At 39.5% G+C, this 11363-nt stretch overlaps 1 protein-coding gene across 1 annotated transcript in view; it reads right to left on the minus strand.

Moving 5' to 3' along the window:
* Positions 1-10525, minus strand: part of LOC147231155 (tenascin-like) — a 49179-nt gene extending 38654 nt beyond the window's left edge. Inside the window, exons 1-2 of the mRNA XM_086152358.1 lie at positions 10377-10525; positions 4789-4851 (exon numbers count right to left, since the gene is read on the minus strand). The gene's annotated coding sequence lies outside the window, so the exon portion shown is untranslated. The remainder of the gene's footprint in view (positions 1-4788; positions 4852-10376) is intronic.
* Positions 10526-11363: the final 838 nt, after the last annotated feature.

Below are 11363 nucleotides of genomic sequence, written 5' to 3' on the forward strand. Positions count from 1 at the left end.
CCTGCGTTCATTTTGATCTCCGCTAATACACCAACGTTTCTAGATTTCAATCGTAGGCCAGAGGTCAAAAGTGGGCCGAAAGCCACAGCTTCACATCCAGACCCTTATATTTTTCCTCTTTTTCCAAGGATAAACGATTTTTTTTTCTTTGGGCTTAATTTACGATCCTAGCAGCACACCTGTAACTATGCAATGCACATTTCACTTCCAGCGGCAGGTGATCTGGGCCGACCGGGCAGGGCCTGCGGGGAATTCGTAAAAACAGCAAAACAGATGTTAAGTTACGGCGTGTTTGTGTTGAGTTGGTGATATATAGTATTTCCATTTTAACTAAGAATTAATGTCGATATTCAGATTCTTTGAACATGTAACTGTTTACAATCTTCCCTTTGCAGAACATGTTACCACGGGTTACCTCCAGGGAGCGCTGCAGATGTCTCTTACTGTGTTGGATGAATGGATTTGTGTCGCCAGTCAAAGATGTAGAAACAGCTGCTGTACTTTGGCTGGCATTTTATCTAGAGCGTATCTTCAGGAAGTGTTTAATGACAGATATACAGTGCTTTCTACTATCTGCTTTTCTACCAATATCCCAAAGGCGAAGAACATTCAGGAAAAAATCAGATGAATGCAAATTGGTCTCAACTAGAAGGTTAAGAATATGAAGGTTCTATCGGTTTTGTGTGCCCAAAGGAGATTTATAGGTTCGCTGGTAAATATCTGGCATTTATGTTTAACTTTTTATGCTGAATGTGGCCCTCCCTATGGTTATATTCAGAAACTCCCCACAGTCCATTCGAACTGAAGACGCCTCTCGGATGAGAGGTGAAACGTTTTCAAGGGAAGAGAATCGAGTCCAGTTGCTACGAGTAGAAGATTTTGACAAGAGTAATTACACTGTTATGTCATTTGTCTGGAAACTTAACATGTCAACTTGAGTTGCGGGTTTTATGATCTTCTCTCTGTTTATGTCCTATCATGTCTTGTTCAGGTCATCCAGGTCTCAGTATGTTGTTTCTTTTTTTTTTTTCAACTCAAGGCATGCTTGCTACACAAAAAATGTGACTAAATTAAAGTAGTGTGCTGTTATGGCTCTTTGTTATCTTTCTGATGACATGTTATTGGCCTGTATGTTCTTCTCAGCTTTTGTATGCATGATTTCAATTTCATCGCAATCAGGAGAGATCAGTTGCAGAGGCTCTAGATCACGTTTGGACGCGAGTATCATGTTGATTATGTAATAAGGATGAAACAGCGCTGAGTCCAACCAGTGATGGCCTTATCTGGAAATATCTGAACTTAATAATTATTTCATGAAGACAATAAAACTTGAAGAAGATTATTAGAATTAAAAAGATTCATGTGCTGAAGATCATCATGCCAGACACTCAAAAGGCAAACAGCAGGTGTGACAGACATTCCTAGTCCGTCGTATATGTTAACTATGCAAACCCGATAGAGACGCTGTAAATCATTAGACGGCCCTGCGACCGTCCGGCCCCTCGGGTAGTTTCTGTGTAATAGATGTTTCTGTGGCCTGCTGTGCTCCTATTGCTGGCTTGCAAACCACACAGATCCACCTCTTAGGCTTTGTTCTTAATAGATTTTGCGCAGATGTAATGTAATTACACAGTTAATACATTTGATAAAAGTCCACTGGCACACACACACCACTGCTACTGTAAGAAAGTGTTTGTTATTATTGTGTGTGTTTGTGTTTGTGTATCTTAAACTACACACTATGCTCTCTCTTTGCTTGGAGGGCTTTGGAATTGTAAGTCGCAATGTTTTTTTTTTTAAATTAGTTTATCCATTGAATTTCCTTCCTCTGCGTAATATTTCCAGCTCATAAATATGGAATGTACAACAGACACAAAAATAAAACGGCCGACTTATCGACTTGGACGCGTGACTGGAACTGGCGGTAATTCTGTGTATCTATTAGATGAATATTGTAAAGGGGTTGACAACTTTGTCACACATGACAAACATCAGGATGAGCTCCACTAACAATTATAGATCATTTATAAACGTTAACATCCCTTACCAGTTTTCTTTTTCATCCTCTGCAACAGAAAGGTCAAAGAGAAGAGTTGACCTGGAACTTTTGTTGGTAGTCTGCTCATTCTTTTTCCCAGAAATGATAGCTAATTTCCCTGCGCCGCAGTTTATCTGACGCGCCGCCTGCTCGGGTTCTCTATAATCTCAATGGGCAGAAAATGAAAGTGTCTCGTGTCTGACCTTTTCGGGCAGGGTTGTAATTATGGAGCTGCTTGGGTCAAGGCTGAACTGTTCACCTTCAAATGATGTCAGAGTGTTATCTTTACACACACACACACACACATACACACACACACACACGCATAAAAGCATCACAGCACTTACATCCCTGCTGTTTTTCCATTCATATTTCGTACATGCAAAATATCCCTTTTCTATTCATTGACATCTTTCTTCGAGGACGTAGTGCAGGCGGGGAGCTTTGGTTCTCTGGGGACCTTTTATGAGCCTCACGATATTTTCTTTCATATGTATACGATTACAGCAAAAGATGTTGATATTAAACACAGCCAATTTTTTTAGATTAAGAGGAAAACATATGAAAAAGTAATCAACCTAAAGTCAAGCGTCTCTGGGAGAACACAGCTTTCCCGTCATGCTTGACTCAACTTCTCATGGATGGCTTTATATGGCTTCCAGAAGTTATTTTATTTTGAAAAAAAATGAGAATATAAGGCAGTGGAGGACTTCAATTAATTTGATTTCTCAGTATTTTATTGTCATAATCATCCTTTTCAGTTTTCTTAATAAACTCTTTGGGTGAGTCTTTTTCTCAGACCTCACTTGAAAAATGCTGATAAAATAAAATAAAATAAAATAAAATAAAATAAAATAAAATAATTAATTAAAATAAAATAAAATAAATTAAATTAAATTAAATCCTAGATTCCAAAAAAATGGGCTGCCTCTGAGAGAGAATTAAACCCATAGGGCATTTTAGGTAGGGCAGTGGTCATCTTCCTGCATACAGATGAAGAAGTGTAAATGATAACATCCCTTTAATTACACTTCAATGTGAGACTGCTGTAGAACGCCTGTCATTTAGTCTGTTTGTTTTCTATCCAGACATAAATGTGTTGAAATATTTACATGGATTCTGTTTAATTATGCAGCTTCTGCTACATTTTGGATGAATGGCAAGAAGCTTTAAAGCAGGAGTTGCAGATTCTACTTGATCTTTGCTAAAGAGTACACCCGAAAAAAAATCTGCAGTTTCCTCAAATAAAGTGGACGCAGTGGAGAGAACCTCAGCAGACATGTCTAAAAGTTTGCACTCTAGAGTGAAAACTTGAGCAAAAACAGCACAACATCATGAATTCTACTTTTCTTCAATGTCGTAAAGTACATGAACATTCACCGCAGGCCGTTCTAGCTTTATAGCCAATAATCCAGATGGTTGAAAATGTCATAATCCATCCAATGATAAAAGACAAATTAACACAAATCGGTCATCATGCAACATCCTGGTAGGGGGCGGGGCGAGGGTTTGGGCATAGGTGTGTGTGTGTGTGTGAGGGGTCAAGCTATTTTACTGTGGTTGTAGAAAACACAGAAGATGAGTACAGGATGCTTGAAAACACTGCTTATAATGTATATTTATGTGTATATACAGTGGGGAGAACAAGTATTTGATACACTGCTGATTTTTCAGCTTTTCCCACTTGCAAAGCATGTAGAGGTCTGTCATTTTTATCAAAGGTAGCCAAGCCAGTCTCCAGATCGGAATATGAAAGTCCATATTGCCCAGCGACTTCCCCCGAAACCTGAAGGATCTGGACAGATCTGTATGGAGGAGTGGAACAACCGCCCTGCTGCAGTTTGTAGAAACCGGGTCAAGAACAACAGGAAACATCTGATTCTCTGTAGTTGCCAACAAAGGTTTCTGAACCAAATATTAAGTTCTGTTTTTCTGATGTATCAAATACTTATGTCATGCAATAAAATGCAAATGAACTACTTAAAAAGTCATACAATGTGTTTTTCTGGATTTTTGAAGAGAAGATTGATTTTTTTTCAGTTTTTTTAAGAAGAAGAAAAGAGAAGAAGTGTTTTTCTGGATTTTTGTTTAAGATTTTGTCACCCACAGTTGAAGAGTACCTTTGATAAATGCAAACCTCTAAATGCTTTGGAAGTGGGAAAAGCTGAAAAATCAACAACGTATCAAATACTTGTTCTCCCCACTGCATATGTGTGCGCACACACACACACACACACACACACACACACACCATAATGTTGAGCTAAAATTGAAAAGAATCATTTTTTTTTTTCTTTGTTTCAAGAATATCAAGAACAAAATGAAAACTTTTTTTTAGAAAATAAGCTTTCCTGATACGTTGCACACTCATACACACAGAAAAGAGACACTGTTTTGGGGGAACTTTGTGATTTCCTGTTTTACTTTGAAAGAGTTCTTGTACATTGATTCTGGTTTAACTCCCTGCTTTCACCCATGTGTTTTCCCTCTCAGTTTTCTGATGATGGCCTGAGTCTCAGTAGAGACATCAGCCTCCCTGTCGCCTCTCGACTCTACTTCCTTTCTGCCTTCATACTGCAAAGCTGTCTCTCGTTTTTGCGGCTTGCTGAAGGATGTCGTTTTTTGGCTTCCCTGTTTCCGTCTGTTTGACTTCCAGTGTTTTTTTCAGTAAAGCTTCTGGTTTAGTCTCATGTTGTTTGTGTTAGCCCGGACTCAATGATTACGCCGTTTATTTTGGATGTCCTTCTTACCATGCCTCTCCTTGTTTCTGCATCGGGGTTTCTTCCCGCCTCAGCTCAGCTCAGCCAGACACTCTGAAACAGAGGCAGCAGAGATTCTACATGACGGGACAGAAGACAAACACATTTTTCTCATAGACATTAACAACGGCACACGCGACTTTCAGCTGTAGTGATGAAAATGTCAATTCCAGGTAACTTGTAATATGACTAAAAAAATTGAAAACAGCTTTGGGATGGCAAGAATCCAATGTACACACCCAATGCAATATAGCATCAAATTTGTGACCGAAAAAACCCAACGAGTGCTCAACAAGAGGGTGTGAGGTCCAGCTACGCTGTCTGAGGTCATTTCAATGTCAAATCTGGCCCCTCGGGCGACCTGGGTTGGGGTATGTGAACCCCTTTGCTCATCTCACATTGAGCCTTTGGGTTTTCCATGGGATCCAACTGCTTCCGTATCCTGTTCGTTGACAAAAACATCCCTTTGAGTAGAGAGGTGTGTTTGAGCAGTAGCATGTACTTCATCCGACTAGGCAGGAAGTAACACATACGGTCACTCCGATTTCTTTTTTACACCACCCATGGAAGAGTTTTGTTCTGTTAATCCCACTAGAAATCTGAAATGAACTTAGGTGGACCTGTGCAGTTTGCCTCCAGGATTAGGATTTCCAAATTCCAGTGTTTCACTTCAGCCCAGCGATGTATTATAATATTGCTGTGATTTTTCGGACGGATCTATATTTTGTTTACAGCAGAACAAAAGAGATACATTGAAACGACTGGCCAGCGGTGTACCGTGGGTTATTTTTGCCGCTAATATCAACAAAATAAATACCAATGATACGATGTGCCGGAAAACACGACGGTTCCAGACCAACAAAGTCTTACAGAGACACAAAGGAGAGCTGAAGGTAGAGAGATGCAGCGCAGGATCACCATCAGAGGAGAAGACATTGAACAGAGCAGCGACGTCAACACTCACGCAAACATGAACTAATTTGGCCGTGGAGTCTTTACGGTTCCGCCCCAAGCTGCTTCTAGGGTTTGCCAGTCTGTCTGCTGGAAGCTTCAGATTGCAGTTACAACTGCACGACACTACACACCCTGAACTCGCTGTCTCTTTGTTTTCTTGGTGTGGCAGCTCTAATGAGCTTGTGCTCTTTGCAGATTAGCGATCTGCACATTGAGGCATTGGTTGGGGGATTAGAGTGGCCACGGTGAACAATCTGGATTGAATGTGACCCTTTCGTTTTGACCAGCTTTGTTTGGATGGGTGCTGATTTTCTGGTGCATAAAGGGGGAAAATCAAAGCTTAGCATCAACTGGTGGAGATGTTAAAATTAATATCCTTAATTTCAGCGATCTATGTTTGCCATTTTTTGGTATCATCCTAGTGAATACAAAATTTCAGATTTCTAGCTTGGGGGTGCAGAAATGAGACCCCGGCAGATCCCGTAAGCAGGATGAAATATATCGACAAGAAACAGGTGGGATATTCTTTCCAATTTTCTCTCAATGATACATCTTAACCATGTATATGTCATTTTGACTTGACTTCCCAACTTTCAGGGTTTTTTTTTCATGCTGTTCAGAAGGTGGTGCCATTTCGCCACCTGTTGTCGACACAAATTCGTCTATGGCTCCTTTAAAATTAGACTCAAAATTTAAAAAATAGACATATTATTGCATTATAATCTGCAGCTCTATGACAGACTACCACCAACATTAAATCTCCTTGTGAGCACGGGATTTGAACAGAACAGGAAATTATGCCACACTGAACACCTCCAACTGACTCACTATAAAAAAAATAAATAATAAAAAAAAACTAAATTTGAATTAAATTAAATTAAATTGACTTATTTCTCGTGACCCTTTATTGAGAACGGCAACGCTGGTGACACTTTGATTTTATTCTAGTCTTTGCTGTGCTGGCAGAATCAGACTGATGTCTCCAAACCCCCGGACGTAATGGCCAGATGGCTTTTCATCCAACAAATTGACTCGGGGTTTCGAGGACAAGCCATACATGTTTTCCCAGAGAGCGCCCAAAAAGCCCCGACAGACAGAAATCTAAGGGAGGGACAGACAAACGGCGTGAATGTTTGGCCTCTGATATCGGACGGCGCCTCAGTACCAGGGTCCCAGTTGGCGTTTACATTGCCGCATTAGAGCATAATCCTCCGCTGGATGTCACTGACATTCCTGCGAACTGCCAACTTCCTGAGCCCTGATAGAAAGAGTCCATGGAGCAGCAAAAGCTTGGATATTTAATACATTGTTAAGTAGTTCTGAGTCAATCATGCGACATTTTCAAAAAATGTAAGGTTAGGGTTATCGTTTAAATTATTCAAAGTCACTGCTGTCTTACACCTCACCGCAAACCTTATTGGTAGAAAAATTTTCGATTCTGACGTCTTTGGAATATCTGATTATCTGTCAAACTTTTTAATCCTTTTTTTTTAAACAATGTAATTAGTTAGCCTTTTGGATGATGACGTTATCACTAATGCACCACATGTGAACCAGTAACTGGATAAATATTTATAGAAATGTTCTTTTTAGGACAAATTGGGGATAATTGGATACAATTGTTAAATATCTATATTGGAAGATATTTTACTACAATTTTGTTGATAACAAATCCATATTTAAGATTTGAATTAATTTCTTTCTAAATATTTATTCAAACGCTTTAATCTTCTTTTCAAGCCACTCAGAAAGTTCTTCCTTTTCTTGAAAACAAGTAATAAGCAACTTCAGTGAATGAACTCAAAGTATGTTTTTGTAATATGTAAATGTTTAAAACCTCACGAGAGAAATATTTGAGTAATGAGAACTTTTATGCTGCATCTTGTAAACAAGAGTGAGTCATTCTGGCATGGGAACAGATTGCTTTTTTCGTGATCTGAAATGTGTCTCAACAGTTATTTCTAGTAGATGCTGCATCTGATTCTGAGGCTGCGAATATGTCATGTGTCCAGATGCCCTCTTAATAATGGCGTGCAGCTGGAACCCCCTGGCTAAGTCATTGGACTGGTATCCTGTGCAGTGCCGTGCCGTGCCTCAAGTCGGGGCCTCTCGGCCTCCAAGCCCTGGCTCATTGCGGGAGACGGCTGCTCCTCACGACGCAGACCCAGCCTTGCCTGAGTTAGGGACGCGTGGAAAATGCAGCCCCAGTTCTCGCACCTGCAGGAGTGTGCAGGGGCTCCGCAGTTCATTAGACATCAAAAAGCTATCTTGGTGCCGAAAGGTATAAAGATAGATGGTGGAACTGATGAGACGAAAAAAAGCAAAATTATATCAATAATTTAAATGGCCCAAAAAAATCCCTTTATGTTAAAACATAAGAAACAGCCAGAAGCTTCAGGTGAATGACCTAAACCTATAAGTGTGTAATATTCTATACATTTTTTGTGTATGATTTTGGCAAAAAAGTAAAATGAATAAACCAATGTTCAGTACAATATGGATCTAATTCTGATTCAAGTTTCAACTTCCCATTTATAGTAAATATTAAAAAAGTCTCTTTTTGACATGAGGATTCTCTTAAACGCCCATGCAAATGAAGACTTTTATTGTTTATATCAAAATTTGTTTTTTGCTTTCATTAAGCATGAATATGGCGCCCCCCTTTGCATTAGAATGGACACAAACCAGGGCTGATTTTTTTTGATTGTGCATATAATAATGCATAATAAAAAATAATCTTATATCTTTTTGGTTATTTCTTTTCCCAATTTTCACAAAATGTAATCTAAAATTATTTTATTTTGAAAGGCTAACCTTAACTTCCTGTTCAGAACCATCTGTTAAACAAGCAACATGCATTGGTGATTTCTTTTCTTCTGATTGTTTTTTTTTTTCATTTCAGTCAGATCAGAATTTTAATAAGAACATCAGAAAATTAAAAAGAAATGTTGTTTTGAGTTTTCCACAGAAAACCTCATCACATTCGCTGTGCTAAAAGCCACAAATATTTTTGATCGTGGGAAGCCACAGGTATGAAATCTTGCTAAACAAAGATGAATATCAAATATTTGATATTAAACCAAATATTTATCGAGTGGTGCAGGGGAATTTAGAAAAGGGAAGAAATAGCACAATGAAGCACGCTTTCCCAACAAACGCAGGCAACCATCATCATGCAAACATACAGCAGAAGCAATAAACAATTAAAGTGAAAAAAATTGCAAAACATTCATTACATCCACAGCGCTTCCAAATGATTTAGAATAGACTCAGTAAGATAATGTTATCGGTGTTTTTTGTTTCTGATGGATTTAAGATATCACATCGGTTGATGGATTTCTGTTTTTAGCTGAAATTTCATTTCTGGGGGTTTATATCATCATTTAATAACAAAAATTCAGTACGTCCCAGCAAAGTGTCAAAACATAAGAAAGAAGTATGAGATTGGTGAGAAGCTGCGCTTTCATCGCGAAACGCAGCTGCTTGGACCGACGTTTGCGTGGGGCGGCCGGGAGGGAGGTGAGGTCATTCTTCTCGGGCTACTGGAAAGTCAGCTGGGGCCGGTTTGTTGAGTAAATATGTCTCCCTTTGCTTAAACAACACGGCCCCCTCAACGCAGAAAAACAAATGCAATGTCGTACTTCAGGAAGAATCAGTCAAAAAAGGAGCTGATGGAATCGTGGGAGTCCATGTTCAAGGAATGCAGGCAGAGATAGAGGCCGCAAACCGCTGAACCACCCGGAAGGGGGCAGAGGGGATTCCGACACCACACGAGTAAAGTCCCTCCAAATCTCTCTTTGTGGAAAGAGATCATAAGAAGCGAAAAGGTCTTGTCCTGATAAGTCCGCTCATCTGTCAGAGGGCTGCGTGACAGGGAAATAAAATCCTTTCCCTCTGGGGGGCATTCATGCCAACCCTTCAACCTCTAATCCTCAGGGGAAAAGACACTGAAATCATATATTCCACTTCTCACTTAAAAAGATGAACAAATCATCTATATATCTATAATTACTCTATAAAAAATAATTTGTTCGTAATAGTTTATAATTTAAGCAAAAACTATAGATGCCGGGTCGCTTGGCATCAGATATTTAATGGACAATTAGAAACACATCTAGATTTAAATCATCTCGATTCTAATGCATGGAGTTTTTGTTTTCCAAGTAAGCCGCTTGCTTTTTCCTCTGACCGTTACTCTATTTTCTGTTTTAGCAGTTTCAGTAAAAGGAATAGTTTAACATTTATTAGCTTCCATGTGAATTCCACCATTGTTTGACGCCTACAAGGGCTTTGGCGGTGAGCTTGGCGCTACAACCACACAATCATGCAAGCGCACAAGTACAGAAGCTCCCAACACTTTCACTCGATACCACGTTGAACAGATGCTGAATTGCAAATCGAAGTTTCCTTATGTTTGTGGGGGACGGCGGAAGAAACCAGACCATCTGAAGGAAGACAACGATCTTCACCCCTAGACCAAAGCAGGCAATTTTAAACTACTTTCAACAACATACGAGGACGTGCCAATATTTTCTCCCACATTATAAACCACATCCTGTAACACCGGCAGCTACTTAAAAGTTATAATAGTTAAACTGTAAAACAGAAGGAAGGTCAGCTCTTACCAAATGCATTGTACACCATTGAATCCACTGACTCCGCAGTCAAAGAGCGATAAAAAGTGATACAGAGCAGAAGGTGCTGGAGTCCAAATCCTTTTGATGTTTGTTTGTTCTTTTAAATACGAGAATTGATGGCTAATAAACAGTTCAAATTTAACTGACTCAATATATTTCTGATTGAACTTTTGTTGCCATTCTCAGTGACCAACGAAAGCTGATATGTTTATGGGTCATCTGCCTCCCTGCAGGAAGTATCTCAAACAAAGGAGCCACAAATCAATACTGGTAATAATCCATCAACTGAGCAAAACAGGTCAGCGCTTCCAGACACAGGGAGATTAACTGCTGCGTGCAGCAGCAACCGCCAACTCTAGGACGGACGCCGTATGAATATTATCCTGAGTTTTATTGGGATCTATTCCCTGCTTTTACTCAATAATAGAAGAAGGTGACGCCCCTCTGTTGCAGTTTTGAAATGGCAATAAAAAAAACTTTTGCCCCAGGTTTCACAAGTGCGTTTTTATGAGCTCGGCCTTGGGTATCCAAGGGAATATCTGTTTTGGAAAGATCATTATCCTCTGATGGGATTCAATAACTGAGCGCACAAAATGAATGCAAAAATTATGCAGGGATAGTGAAAGTGAAAAAAAACAAAAACATATTGAAATACGGGTCCACTAATCCACACCAAATGTATGACTTCTTCTAATGTGGCCACAGACAGGTTTCCATGGTAATATTTGTGAACTCCTTTCCACTTCTGGTCTGCAGGAATCTTATAAATCTATCTTAAAAAGAGGTAGGAAAAAAAACACTTTTCCATGACTTCATGGGCCTGTTTGCAATGGCTTAATAACTTAGGAGCAGAAAATTGTGAACGGCAGATAGAGATAAGGTTTGATGATGATGGTAGCTAGGCAACCAGTGAAAATTCCCTTGGAGCCTGTTTTTTTTTTTTCTCTGTCTTGATTTGAGTTTGGAGATGGTGGG

Source organism: Fistularia commersonii, chromosome 9, assembly GCF_037954325.1.
Source record: "Fistularia commersonii isolate RoL2024-O1a breed Wild chromosome 9, RoL_Fcom_v1.0, whole genome shotgun sequence".
NCBI classification, from domain to species: domain Eukaryota; kingdom Metazoa; phylum Chordata; class Actinopteri; order Syngnathiformes; family Fistulariidae; genus Fistularia; species Fistularia commersonii.